At 40.6% G+C, this 15,249-nt stretch overlaps 1 long non-coding RNA gene across 2 annotated transcripts; it reads right to left on the bottom strand.

Annotated features, from left to right (window-relative positions):
- Positions 1-1,289: 1,289 nt before the first annotated feature.
- Positions 1,290-13,924, bottom strand: LOC142166928 (uncharacterized). Of its 2 annotated transcripts, XR_012697447.1 has the most exons (3): positions 13,319-13,907; positions 7,486-9,673; positions 1,290-1,455 (listed from the first exon to the last, which is right to left on the bottom strand). It is a non-coding gene; the product is annotated as an uncharacterized LOC142166928 (long non-coding RNA). The 2 variants fall into 2 exon arrangements; XR_012697448.1 differs by lacking the exon at positions 1,290-1,455 and having other exon boundaries at positions 9,431-9,673; positions 13,319-13,924.
- Positions 13,925-15,249: the final 1,325 nt, after the last annotated feature.

Here is a 15,249-nt window from a genome sequence, read left to right as displayed (position 1 = left end):
GAATTTTCTTGAAACAAACCACGTGTGTGTATTCGTTTGTTTGGTGTCACGCGTACGCGTACACAATTAAGAACACCTTATTATTTTTAAGATTGTTTTTGGCTAAAGTCGCACGAATGCATACTTTGATTTATTTTTGAAATCATAATTATGTCACGCGAACGTGTACATAATCACGATGATATATTATAACGCGCCTAAAGCATCATACGATTAGATTTTGAAGTTACGAGGCATTTGTCCTATTATGGAAAACTTGGTCAACTTTATTTAAAGAATGGGCTTTCTGGATTTGGACATTCCGCCCATTTATTAGAACATTTCATCGAAAATTTATTGTGAAATTTTAACTATTGTTTACTGTTTATTGACTAATTGTAGCTATCATTTACTATATTACTTCCTATAGCTAAGTTTTCAATTTTTTTAGAGTGTATTCGATGTATTTAAGCTATTGTATTCATGAATACAGTAGCAAAACTCGGCGTGAAATAGGGGATTCTAGCTAGACTATTATTGTATTCGACTGTATTCACGATATGTATTTGTGAATACAGTAACGTAAATAGCGCAAATCGTGGTCTATTCAGCTGTTTTTAAATGGAAAGTGAATCAATTAACACAATAGACTCCTACTATAACTCAAATAACTCAATTACATCACCCATAATCTGTATTTGACGCGAAATATGCTGAATATATTTCAACAGAGCAATCGCCGAGTTTCTAATCCTTCCCTTTTCTGTTGCTATCGTTCGTGGGTGTTTTTGTTTTCAACTAATAAAATTCGAGATTCATCTATAGTGCAAAAACATATGAATACATACTGCAGATACATTTGAATACATATATACATCTCGATATATAAATTATATTAATTAAAAAAATATATGAATACATTCATGAAATACATCGAGACAGTGAATACAATAAATATGTGGAATACAACGAGATACATTGGAATACAATAAAAAATAAAGACAATGAATACAATGAAATACATGGAAATACAGCGAGATACATTGAAATACACTTAAAAAAAGGTAACAGAATCTTCAATTTGCTGTCACGACCCGAAATTTTTCACCGACGGGACCGTGATGGCGCCTAACATTTCCCTTGCTAGGCAAGCCAACATTAGAAAATCGTTAAACCAATTCCTTATTTTCATTCAATAAATAACAATAACTAACTAAGATGAAATATAATAAGTGCGGAATATCGTAAAACTGTATTTATTACTACCACCCGGATATGGAGTCATAATTCACGAGCATTCTAGAATTTACTACAAGTAATAGTCTGAAAGAAATACAACTGTCTGAATAAAAGAAAATAATAGGACATAAAAGATAGATTGGGACTTCAAGATCTGTAAACGCCGACAGATCTACCTTGAGTGTCCGGACAATGGACCAGTAGCAAATCTCGATCAACCTGAGCCGGTATTAAAATCTGCACAGAAAGTGCAGAGTGCAACATCAGTACAACCGACCCCATGTACTGGTAAGTGTCGAGCCTAGCCTCGACGAAGTAGTGACGAGGCTAAGACAAGGCACCTACAATTTAACCTGTACAATTTAACAGTGTATATGCAAATAATAGAAATGAAGAACTAAACAGGAAATGTCGGGAGGGGAAACATACTGAGGGGAATACAAGATAAAGAACTACAACAAAATGATCACCGGAGCAGTCGATATACCATGAATCAACATGAATAGTGAATACAGCAAGGAAAAATGCACGGTATCACCCGTCGTGCTTTTATTCTCAATCTCACCATAAAATTAATAGAAACAACACAGCATCACCCTTCGTGCTTTTACTCTCATATCATGGCACGACATCACCCTTCGTGCATTAAGACTCACAATATGGCACGACATCACCCTTCGACCATTTACACTCACAATATGGCACGGCATCACCCTTCGTGCATTAACACTCACAATATGGCACGACATCACCCTTCGTGCATTTACACTCACAATATAGCACGACAGCACCCTTCGTGTATTAACACTCACAATATAGCACGGCATCACCCTTCATGCATTAACACTCACAATATGGCACGACATCACCCTTCGTGCATTAACACTCTCCCTTACAATAATGCAATGCATAAATAACAACAGGGAGATAGAATAACAAGTACAAACCTTGCTTCAATATTTGGTTCCATACTATCAATCTCAACTTTGAAATAAAAACTCAATTATCACTAGAAAATCTGTAAACATGATAAGAAGGATAAATTGAACAATTCTAGCACAACACGTAGCAATTTGACATAGGAAAAGACAATGTAAGAAAACAGAGAAACATGGAAAAATAATTAAATTTGGTGACGCATAAGTACTCGTCACCTCACATATACGCCACTCACATGGATTTCACTTGGCAAGTAATCTAAGGTTCCTAATTCCCTCAAGTCAGGGTTAGACACAACACTTATCTCGCTCCGAAGGCCACTTAATTCTCAATCATAGCTTTTCCTTTGGAATTCACCTCCAAACCACTTGTATCTATTCAAAACTGACTCAATAATATCTAATATTACTAAAGGAATCAATTATATTGCATAAATTAAATTTCCCAAATTTTCCTTCAAAAAGTCAAAAACTCGACCCCGGGCCCGCTTGGTCAAAACCCAAGGTTCGGACCAAAATCCTTTTACCCATTCACCCCGAGCCCGAATATGTAATTAGTTTTGGAATCCGACCTCAAATTGAGGTCTAAATCCCCAAATTCCCGAAATCCCTAATTTCTACTCTAACCCCTAATTTTACCATAAAATTTCTAGATTTTAGGTTGAAAATTCAAGAAATGTAATGGGTAATTGAAAGAAAATGGTTTAGAATCACTTACAAACAATTTGGGGAAGAAATGACTCTTGAAAAATCGCCTCTCACCGTTTGGTGTTTGAGAAAAATGAGCTTTTGGCTAAAATTCCGTTTTTGTGTTCTGTTAAGTGCTGGGCGATAGTGTTCATCGCGTTCGCGAGAGCACTATCGCATTGCGAAGCGTATGGGCTGCCAAGCCTTCGCGTTCGCGAGATAGGGATCGCATTCGCGTAGGCTACCCTTCTCTGGTCTTCACGTTCGCGAGTCATTGTTCGCATTTGCGATGAAGAAAAAGCTGTCTGCCCCTCCCAGTGCCTAACGCTACTTGTTCGCGATGGGCTTGTCGCGTTCGCGAAGGGTAACGCCCCCATCGCTTCGCGCTAGCGACCAAGCCTTCGCGCTCGCGAAGAGAAAATCCTCAGCTGCCCAGTTTACTGTTCGCGTTCGCGAGAGTACCTTCGCGAACGCGAAGAAGGACATGCCAGAACACAGACTCTGCAGAAAAAACCAAATTTCTAAAGTCCAAAACATCCCGTGGCCTATCCGAAACTCACCCGCATCCTCGGGACTCCAAACCAAACATGCACACCAGTCTAAAAAAATCACACGAACTTGCTGGCTCGATCAAATCGCCAAAATAACACCCAGAACTCCGAATTTAGCACCAAATCGAATGAAATTCGCAAGAACACTTTAAAATTTCTATTTTCTCAACTAGACGTACGAATCACGTCAAACCAACTCCGTTTCTCACCAAATTTCATAGACAAGTCTTAAATATCATAATGAACCTGTACCGAGCTCCGGAACCAGAATACGAACCCGGCACTAACAATGCCAAATATCAATCAAGTCTTAAAAATAATTAATTTTCAAACTTTTAATTTTCATCAAAAATCCATAACTCAAGCTAGGGACCTCCTAATTCGATTCCAGGCATATGCCCAGGTCTCATAATTTGATACGGACCCATCGGGACCGTCAAAACATGGATCCGGGCCTGTTTACCAAAAATGTTGATCAAGGTCAACTAAAATCAACTTTTAAGGCAAAAATTCTTATTTTCATTAGTTTTAACCATAAAAACTTTTCGGAAACCTGCCCGGACCGTGCACGCAAATCGAGGAGAGTACAAATGAGATTTTTAAGGCTTAAAAGCGCAGATTCAAGTTCTAAAACATAATATGAGCTTTAGGGTCATCACATTCTCCACCTCTAAAACAACCGTTCATCCTCGAACAGACATAGAAAAGTACCTGGGCTGGTGAAAAGGTGGGGATATCTACTCAACATATCGGACTCGGACTCCCAAGTAGCTGCCTCAATAGGCTGACCTCTCCACTTCACTCAAACTGAAGGGTAACTCGTTGATCTCAACTGGTGAACTTGCCGGGCTAGAATTGCCACCGGCTCCTCCTCGTAAGTCAAATCTTTGTCCAACTGGACAGAGCTGAAATCTAACACGTGGGACGGGTCACCATGATATTTACGGAGCATAGACATGTGGAATACCGGATGAAGTGAGGATAACCCTGGAGGTAATGCAAGTCTATAAGCTACCTCCCCCACTCTCTCGAGGATCTCAAATGGCCCGATATACCTAGGACTCAACTTGCCCTTCTTCTCAAATCTCATAACACCCTTCATGGAAGATACCCGAAGCAATATTCTTTCTCCAACCATGAATGCAATATCACAAACTTTACGGTCATCATAACTCTTTTGCCTGGACTAAGCTGTACGAAGTCGATCCTGTATAATCTTGTCCAAGGCCTCCTGAACTAAATCTGCACCCAATAACCGAGCCTCCCCCGGCTCAAACCACCCAACTGGCGACCTACACCGTCTACCATATAATGCCTCATAGGTAGCCATCTGAATGCTCGACTGGTAGCTGTTATTGTAGGCAAACTCTGCTAACGGCAAAAACTGATCCCAAGAACCTCCAAAGTCAATAACACAGGCGCGAAGCATATCCTTCAAGATCTGAATAGTACACTCGGACTGCCTGTCCATCTGAGGATGAAATGCTGTGCTCAATTCAACCCACGTACCCAACTCATGCTGAACTGCCCTCTAAAAGTGTGAGGTAAACTGCATACCTCGATCAGAAATGATAGTCACGGGCACCCCGTAAAGACAGACGATCTCACGAATGTAAATCTCTGCCAACCACTCTGAGGAATAGGTAACTACCACAAGAATGAAATACGCTAACTTAGTCAGCCTGTCCACAATAACCCAAACTGTATCGAACTTCCTCTGAGTCCGTGGGAGTCCAACAACAAAGTCCATAGTGATACACTCCCATTTCTACTCAGGAATATCTAACCTTTGAAGTAAACCACCAGGTCTCTGACGCCCAAATTTTACCTGCAGGCAATTTAGGCATCGATCTACATAGGAAACTATGTCCTTCTTCATTCGTCTCCACCAATAATGCTGCCTCAAGTCCTGATACATCTTGGCGGCACCCGTATGACTAGAATACCAGGAACTGTGGGACTCCTCAAGGATCAAATCACGAAGTCCATCCACATTAGGTACACAAATACGACCATGCATCCTCAGAACTCTGTCATCTCCAATGGTTACCTGCTTGGCACCACCGTGCCGCACCGTCTTTAAGGACAAGTAAATGAGGATCGTCATCCTGCCGATCTCTGATGTGCTAAAATAAAGAAGACCGAGAAACTGTACAAGCTAGGACATGGCTGGGCTCAAAAACATCTAACCTCACGAACTGGTTGGCCAAGGCCTGAACATCCAATGCAAGCGCTCTCTCACCAACTGGAATATATGCAAGGCTACCCATACTGACTGACTTTCTACTCAAAGCATCGGCCACCACATTGGCCTTCCCAGGATGATACAATATGGTGATATCATAGTCTTTCAATAGCTCCAGCCACCTCCTCTGCCTCAAATTGAAGTTCCTTCTGCTTGAACAAATACTGCAAGCTTCGATGATCAGTGAATACCTCACATGGCACGCCGTAAAGATAGTGCCTCCAAATCTTCAGCGCGTGAACAATGGCTGCCAGCTCTAGATCATGAATAGGGTAATTCTTCTCGTGAACCTTCAACTACCGTGAAACATATGCAATAACCTTGTCATTCTGCATCAATACCGCACCCAGACCAATATGAGATGCGTCACAATATACTGTATAAGATCCTGAACCTATGGGTAACACCAATACCGGTGCCGTAGTCAAAGCTATCTTGAGCTTATGAAAGCTCGCTTCACACTCATCTGACCACCTGAACGGGGTCAATCTGGCTAACGGGGCTGCTATGGATGAAAACCCGTCCACAAATCGACGGTAATAACCCGCCAAACCCAGGAAACTACGGATCTCTGTAGCTGATATGGGTCTAGGCCAGTTCTAGACTGCCTCAATCTTCTTCGGATCGACCTAAATACCCTCTGCTGATACAACGTGACCCAAGAAAGCAACTAAACTCAACCAAAACTCGCATTTTGAGAACTTAGCATATAACTGGCTGCCTTTCAGAGTCTGAAGAACGATTCGAAGGTGCTGCTCATTCTCCTTTCGACTGTGGGAGTAGATCAAGATATCTTTAATAAACACAACCACAAAGGAATCCAAGTAGGGTTTGAACACCCGGTTCATCAAATCCATGAATGCTCCTGGGGCATTTGTCAGCCCAAATAACATCACTAAAAACTCATAATGCCCATACCGAGTCCGAAAAGCTATCTTAGGAACACCGGATGCCCTAATCCTCAACTGATGGTAGCCAGATCTAAAATAAATCTTTGAAAATACCTTGGCACCCTAAAGCTGATCAAATAAATCATCAATCCTCAGTAATGGATATTTGTTCTTGATGGTGACTTTGTTCAACTGCCGATAATCTATACACATCCTTATGGATCCATCTTTCTTCTTCACGTACTACACAGGTGCACCCCAGGGCGAGACACTAGGTCTAATGAAGCCCTTATCCAGCAAATCTTGCAACCGTTCCTTCAATTCTTTCAACTCTGGCGGGGCCATGCAATATGGCGGAATGGAAATAAGCTGAGTGCCCGGAGCCAAATCAATGCAGAAATCAATATCCCTATCGGGTTGCATCCCCGACAGGTCTGCAGGAAACACCTCTGGAAATTCACGAACAACCGACACCAAATCTATGGAAGGAACCTCCGCACTAGAATCGCGGACATAAGCCAAATAAGCTAGACACCCCTTCTCGACCATATGCCGAGCCTTCACATAAGAGATAACCCTGCTGGCTGAATGGCCAAGATTCTCTCTCCACTCTAATCGAGGAAACCCTTGCAAGTCTAAGGTCACCGTCTTAGCATGACAATCTAATATAACATGATAACATGACAGTCAATCCATACCCAGTATGACATCAAAATCAATCATGTCGAGAAGTAGAAGATCTACACGAGTCTCAAGACTCCCAATAGTGACCACACATGAACGATAAGCATGATCTACAATAATTACATCTCCCACTGGTGTGGACACATACACAGGAGCACTCAAGGAATCACGGGGCACAACTAAATAGGAAGCAAAATAGGATGACACATAGGAGTAACTAGATCCCGGATCAAATAGAACTGAAGCATCTCTGCTACGAACTGAAATAGTACCTGTGATAACATCGTCAGATGACTCAGCCTCAGGCCAGGCTGGGAAAGCATAACACCGGGGCTGGGCCCCACCACCCTGAACTACGTCCCTAGGACGGCCTTTAGATGGCTGATCTCTACCTCTAACGGCATGACCTCCACCTCTAACTGTCTGGCCCCTACCTCTGGCTTCCTGACCCCTGCCTCTGGCTGGCTGAGTAGGTGATGCAGTAACTGGTGCCGGAACCATGGCACGAGAACTCTGATGCTGTGAGTTGCCCGTTGCTCGAGGGAAAAATCTAGCAATGTGCCTCGGATCACCACAAGTATAACATAACCTCGGCTGTTGTGACTGCTGACCCTGAAACTGACCCTATCGACCTGAATAACCACCCTGATAACTCTGGAGTGGAGGTGCACTTATAGGAGCTGGTGGTACACTGCAGGCTAGCTGGTTGGAATAATGCATCTGAGGGCAACGACCACCTGAGGCACCGTGGGATGCTTGGAGCGCTGAATGAAATGGCCTGGGAGGATGGCCTCTACCAAAAGTACTCCTGCGTCTAGATGAGGCACCTCTAAATTCACTGGAATGACGAGGTCTCTTGTCAGACCCCTGACCTCCCTAAGTAAGAACCATTTTGACTCGTTTGGCGATATTAGCAGCCGCCTGAAAAGAAATCTCACTCCCAGTCTCCTTAGTCATCTGCAATCTAAGAGGCTGAGCAAGTCCATCAATAAACCTCCTCACCCTCTCTCTCTCTCGGTGGGAAGCATAAGAATAGCATGATGGGCTAATCCACAAAACGGGTCTCATACTGAGTAACCATCATACTGTCCTGCTGGATATGCTCAAACTGACGGCGACACTCCTCTCTCAATGTGATACGCAAAAACTTCTCTATGAAGAGATGAGAGAACTGATCCCAAGTAAGAGCAGGCGACCCAGCTGGTCTGGTCAACAAGTAATCTCTCCAACATTTCTTGGCGGAACCAGTCATCTGAAATGTAGCAAAATCGACCCTATTGGTCTCCACTATACCCATGTTCCCTAGAACCTCATGATAACTGTCAAGACACTCTTGCAGATCCTCTGAAGGAGCACCACTGAAGTGAACAGGAAAGAGCTTGGTAAACCTGTCCAATCTCCATAAAGCCTCAGAAGACATAGCTGGCCCATCTCCGACCTGTGCCGCAATAACCGGCTAAACTAATCCGACTGGCTGAGCTGCTGGAGCCTGATACTGGGGAGCTATCTGCTTTGGGCAGGAGTGGTAGGAGTCTGGGATCCTCCTCCAGCGTGAGAGATTGTTGGTGCCATAGGAAATACGCCAGTATGGGCCACACTCTCCATAAGGCCCACCAAACGGACCAAAGCGTTCTGAAGTACTGGGGTAGCAATGAACCCCTCCAGAACCTGAGCTGGTCCGGCAGGAATGGTCTGGGCTGGAACCTCCTCGTCAAGCTCTATCTGAGGCTCCACTATTGGGGCTGCTGCTCGGGCTCTAGGCTGTGCCTTGCCCCTACCTAGGCCTCTGGCACGGCCTCAATCTCGACCTCTGCCCCGTGTAGAAGCTGCCTTTGGAGGCTCTGGCTGCTGCTCAGCTGAGGAAGCGGTACGTGTTCTCGCCATCTACGAGAGAATAAGAGTAGAAGAGTTCAATCAGTATTGAGAAAGCAAAATCGCATGACAGAGAAGAATAGAAGTGAAACTTGTTCCTAAACTTCATAGCCTCTGGAAGATAAGCACAAACGTCTCCGTACTGATCCTCCAGACTCTACTAAGAATAGAAGGCAACCTAGTGCTCTGATACCAACTGTCACGACCCAAAATTTCCCACCGACGGGACCTTGATGGCGCCTAACATTTCACTTGCTAGGCACGCTAACGTTAGAAAATCGTTAAACCAATTCCTTATTTCCATTCAGTAAATAACAATAACTAACTAAGATGAAATATAATAAGTGCGGAATATCGTAAAACTGTATTAATTACTACCACCCGGGTCTGGAATCACAATTCACGAGTATTCTAGAATTTACTACAAGCAATAGTCTGAAAGAAATACAACTGTATGAATGAAAGAAAATAGTAGGACATAAATAATAGACGGGGACTTCAAGGTCTGTGAACGCCGACAGATCTATCTTGAGTCTCCGGACAGCAGACTAGTAGCAAATCTCGATCAACCTGAGCCGGTATCAAAATCTGCACAGAAAGTGTAGAGTGCAGCATCAATACAATTGACCCCATGTACTGATAAGTGTCGAGTTTAATCTCGATGAAGTAGTGACGAGGCTAAGGCAAGACACCTACAATTTAACCTGTACAAATTTAACAGTGTATATGCAAATAACAAAAATGAAGAACTAAACATGAAATGTCGGGAGGGGAAACATACTAAGGGGAATACAAGATAAAGAACTACAACAAAATGATCACCGGAGCAGTCAATATACCATGAATCAACAGGAATAGTGAATAGAGCAAGGAAAAATGCACGACATCACCCTTCGTGCTTTTACTCTCAATCTCACCGTAAAATTAATAGAAACAGCACGGCATCACCCTTTGTGCTTTTACTCTCATATCATGGCACGGCATCACCCTTCGTGCATTAACACTCACAATATGGCACGACATCACCCTTCGTGCATTAACACTCACAATATGGCACGACATCACCCTTCGTGCATTAACACTCACAATATGGCACGACATCACCCTTCGTGCATTAACACTCTCCCTTACCATAATGCAATGCATAAAGACTCACAATATGGCACGACATCACCCTTCGTGCATTAACACTCTCCCTTACCATAATAGAATGCATAAATATTAACAGGGAGATAGAATAACAAGTACAAATTTTACTTCAATATTTGGTTCCATACTATCAATCTCAACTTTGAAATAAAAACTCAATTATCACTAGAAAATCTGTAAAAATGATAAGAACGATAAGTTGAATAATTCTAGCACAACACGTAGCAATTTGACACAGGAAAAGACAATGTAAGAAAAACAGAGAAACATGGAAAAACAGTTAAATTTGGTGACGCATAAGTACTCGTCACCTCACATATACGCCACTCACATGGATTTCACTTAGCAAGTAATCTAAGGTTCCTAATTCCCTTAAGTCATGGTTAGACACAATACTTACCTCGCTCCGAAGGCTACTTAATTCTCAATCACAGCTTTTTCTTTGGAATTCACCTTCAAACCACTCGTATCTATTCAAAAATGACTCAATAATATCAAATATTGCTAAAGGAATCAATTATATTGCATAAATTAAATTTTTCAAATTTTCCTCCAAAAAGTCGAAAACTAGACCCCGGGCCTGCTTGGTCAAAATTCGAGGTTCGGACCAAAATTCTTTTACCCATTCACCCTCGAGCCCGAATATGTAATTAGTTTTGGAATTCGAACTCAAATTGAGATCTAAATTCTCAAATTCTCGAAATCCCTAGTTTCTACCCTAACCCCTAATTCTACCATGAAAACTCAAGATTTTAGGTTGAAAATTCAAGAAATGTAATGGGTAATTGAAAGAAAATGGTTTAGAATCACTTACAAACAATTTGGGAAAAAAATGACTCTTGAAAAATCGCCTCTCACCGTTTGGTTTTTGAGAAAAATGAGTTTTTGGCTAAAATTCCGTTTTTGGGTTCTGTTAAGTGCTGGGCGACAGTGTTCATCGCGTTCGCGAGAGCACTGTCGCATTTGCGAGAGCACTGTCGCGTTCGCGAAGTGTATGGGCTGCCAAGCCTTCGCGTTCGCGAGACAGTGATCGCGTTCGCATAGGCTACCCTTCCCTGGTTTTCGCGTTCGCGATGAAGAAAAAGTTGTCTGCCCCTCCCCAGTACCTAACGCTATGCGTTCGCGAAAGGTAACACCCCCATCGCTTCGCGTTCGCGATTAAACCTTCGCGTTCGCCAAGAGGAAATTCTCAACTGCCCAGTTTACTCTTCGCGTTCGCTAGAGTACCTTCGCGAACGCGAAGAAGGACATGCCAGAACACAAACTCTGCAGAAAAAACCAGATTTCCAAAGTCCAAAACATCCAGTGGCCTATCCGAAACTCACCCGAGCCCTCGGGGCTCCAAACCAAACATGCACACAAGTCTAAAAATATCATACGAACTTGCTCGCGCGATTAAATCACCAAAATAATACCTAGAACTCCGAATTTAGCACCAAATCGAATGAAATTCTCAAGAACACTTTAAAATTTCTATTTTATCAACTGGACGTCCGAATCACTTCAAACCAACTCTGTTTCTCATCAAATTTCATACACAAGTCTTAAATATCATAATGAACCTGTATCGGGCTCCGAAACCAGAATACGAACCCGGAACTAACAATGTCAAACATTAATCAATTCTTAAAAATAATTAATTTTCAGACTTTTACTTTTCATCAAAAATTCATAACTCAAGCTAGGGACCTCCGAATTCGATTCCGGGCATACGCCCAGGTCCCGTTTTTCGATACGGACCCACCGGGACTGTCAAAATACAGATCCGGGCCCGTTTACTAAAACATGTTGACCGAGGTCAACTAAAATCAACTTTTAAGGTAAAAATTCTTATTTTTATTAGTTTTCAACATAAAAATTTTCAGAAAACCTACCCGAACCGTGCACGCAAATCGAAGAGAGTAAAAATGAGATTTTTAACGCTTTTGAGCGCATATTCGAGTTCTAAAATATAATATGACCATTTGGGTCATCACATTTGCTCAGCCTCAAACTCCGTCGTCTTTGTTCAAGAACAACCCTAATGTCGTCTCGTCGAGAGGGCCGCGATTCTGACTCGAAATGTCATTGTTCCCGTTTCGATCAAGAACCCAGTCCAAAGAGATCTAGGAAGCACAATAGACCAGTCGAACTTTCCTCTTCTTCTTTGTCTCCTCCGCTACTCAATTTGCAACAAACAACCATAGACCTCATTCTATTACAACTTCTAGGTATCCGAAATTGATGAAACAATGATTATGGCTTGGCGTGAGAAGAAACAACGAAGATTCACTGCTGATGATGGTGGTGGCGGAGATGCTTTCCAGGAGGAAGAAGGATCGACGGATAAACTGATGAGAGAGAATCCATGAGTTTTATGGCTTTGAGAGAGAGAGAGGGTGGAGACAAATCTGAAAGAATGAGAGAGAAAAATAATACAAAGCGTATTTTATGGCTTAAGGGTAGGAGGTGACCATAAATAGATATTTGGCTATAAAATTTAAAAGGTAGCTATGGAATATAATTTTTTAAAAGGGTGTTTATTTAAAATAAATAAGATATCAACCTTTGCTATAGGAGGTAAAAATTCCAAAAATATTCTCAAGCCAACTTCTCAATCACTGAACTTGACCAAACAGAAACCTCTGAGTCAAAACTCTTTTAATTACTACTAATAAATATACAACGGCCCACATTATCAACTAATGACCCAATTATCATTTAATGAATAACAAGATCACATGGCTCAATACCAGCGTAACTACTATTTTTTTTAGTGCTTCTTGTTCTCAACTTTCATGAAAATACAATTAATAATAATTAAAATCAACACTAGAAAAAAATAGAAAGGAAAACACGAATCTGAGCCTTATGTTCAACAATATAATTATCATGCTCTGTATTTGGAATTCACTCTATATTAAGTTCACTTGTTTAAATAAACATGCTAGTAATAAAAATAATTCTAAAGCAAACACTCATGGTAAATAAAGCAATAGTGCACCAACAAAGTTGATAAAAAGAAATAACTGTTTGATAAATAAACAAATATGAAGTTACGCCTTTGAAGAAAAGAATTGGCCATTTTATATTGAAGAATCTAACCTCTTTCGGTACGGAGGAATGAAAATAGCAAGAAAAAATCCCCAGCGAACCTTGAACCTCGACTGAAACTCGCCGGTGCCTTCACTCGATCTCCTCCAATTTTAGGAACCTTGTGCGTGTTGTATTGGGTGAAATCAACAACTTTTAAAGTGGTTTGATGGGTATTTTATGGCTGTATTTTAGGTGGAGAATGAAGCCATTTCGGATTGGTTTTCAGTTGGATTTTGGGTGGTTTTGGCAGCGTTTTTGGCACTGATTTTTGGTGGGTTTTTGGCTGTTTTTCAGCTGCTTTTGGAGCTATTTTTTGGGGTGATTTCGGCTGGAATTTGCTGGAGTTTGATGCTTTCTTTCGGCTCTATTTTTTGCTGTTTTTTGGGGTGTTCAAGCAACTCTCTCATATCTCCTAAAAGATTGTCTCTAACTATTTTAATATAAGAGAGAGTGGGAGTGTGAGATGTTAAAAGAGGAAAAGTGGGAGTGTTGAGTTGTTAAAGGGGAAAAATGGGGAGGTGTGAAGTGAGATGTGTGTTGTGAGGGAATAATTCTGTTAGTGGTAAGGTGCGTGCAGATAACACTAAAAATAAAATAAGGTTATAAAAGAGATAAGATGACAAGAAAATACCAAAATGCATGTGACCATGACAAAATTCCTACCGATGGTCATTTAAAGAATTTAAAAGTTGGACCTCTTTTTGCTTTCTTTCTTTTAAAACTAAAACCAGTACTAACAATGCGAATCTTTTTTTAAAATAAAAACCTATAAAAAGGTAAAACGAAAACTAAAATATCAAAATTAAAGTTAAAATAAAAATATTTACATATTAAAAATTGATTAAAAACTAATCGAATATGGTCAAAAATTAGGTGCTAACAATTCCTATCAAAATTGTTATTAGCAAAAATTTTATTATCAGCAAAATCACCTTGCTTGACAGTGGCGCCGAGAGAAATTGCATCGTGAAAGGTATTATACCTATCCGGTACATAGAGAAAAGTACCTCTAGACTTTACTCTGCCACAGGAGAACAACTGCGCATTAATTACAAGCTTTCTAAAATCCGTATTTGCAATAATGGCATTTGCCTTACAAATAATTTTGTGATTACTGAAGATATCCACAAAGATATCATTTTAGGAATTCCTTTTAGCATTAAGATAAAATCTTATATTACTGATTTAAATAGCATTAATACCACAATTTTAGGAAAAACCTTGCATTTCCCTTTTATAAAAACTCTTTCATAAGATGAAAGTAACTTTATTAGAGAAAACACGACCGTATTAACAAACTTTCTCAGCATATCACCTTTATAAAAGATGAAATAAAAGTTAAGAAAATCGAGTAAATTTTAAAAACCCCGGAGATGGTTACTAAGATAGCCAATCTTCAACAACAAGTTTGAGAAAGAAATATGCTCTGATTTTCGAAACGCCTTTTGGGAAAGAAAAAGACATGTGATTGAACTACCATATATAGAAGGATTCAATGAACAAGTTATTTCTACTAAGGCAAGACTTATTCAAATGAATCATGAAATGATGGAAATTTGTAAAACTGAGATTACTAATCTTTTGAAAAATAAAATTATTCGTCCTTCTAAATCTCAATGGAGTTGCTCTGCCTTTTATGTTAATAATAATGCAGAGTAAGAAAGAGGAGCATCAATGTTGGTTATCAATTATAAACCTTTAAATACAGTTTTAAAATGGATTAGGTACCCGATACCTAACAAAAGAGATCTTTAAAAAGAACATATAAAGCTAATATTTATAGCAAGTTTGATATGAAATCAGGCTTTTGGAAAATCGAGATAGCTGAAAAGGATAAATACAAAATTACTTTCAATATTCCTGTCACGATCCTAATTTCCCTCTGTAGGATGTCGTGATGGTACCTAATCTCTAAGACTAGGTAAGCATAATAATTGTAC

This window comes from Nicotiana tabacum, chromosome 12, assembly GCF_000715075.1.
Source record: "Nicotiana tabacum cultivar K326 chromosome 12, ASM71507v2, whole genome shotgun sequence".
NCBI lineage: Eukaryota > Viridiplantae > Streptophyta > Magnoliopsida > Solanales > Solanaceae > Nicotiana > Nicotiana tabacum.
The sequence above is the reverse complement of the archived record's forward strand: the minus strand, read 5'-3'. Positions and strand labels throughout refer to the sequence as shown.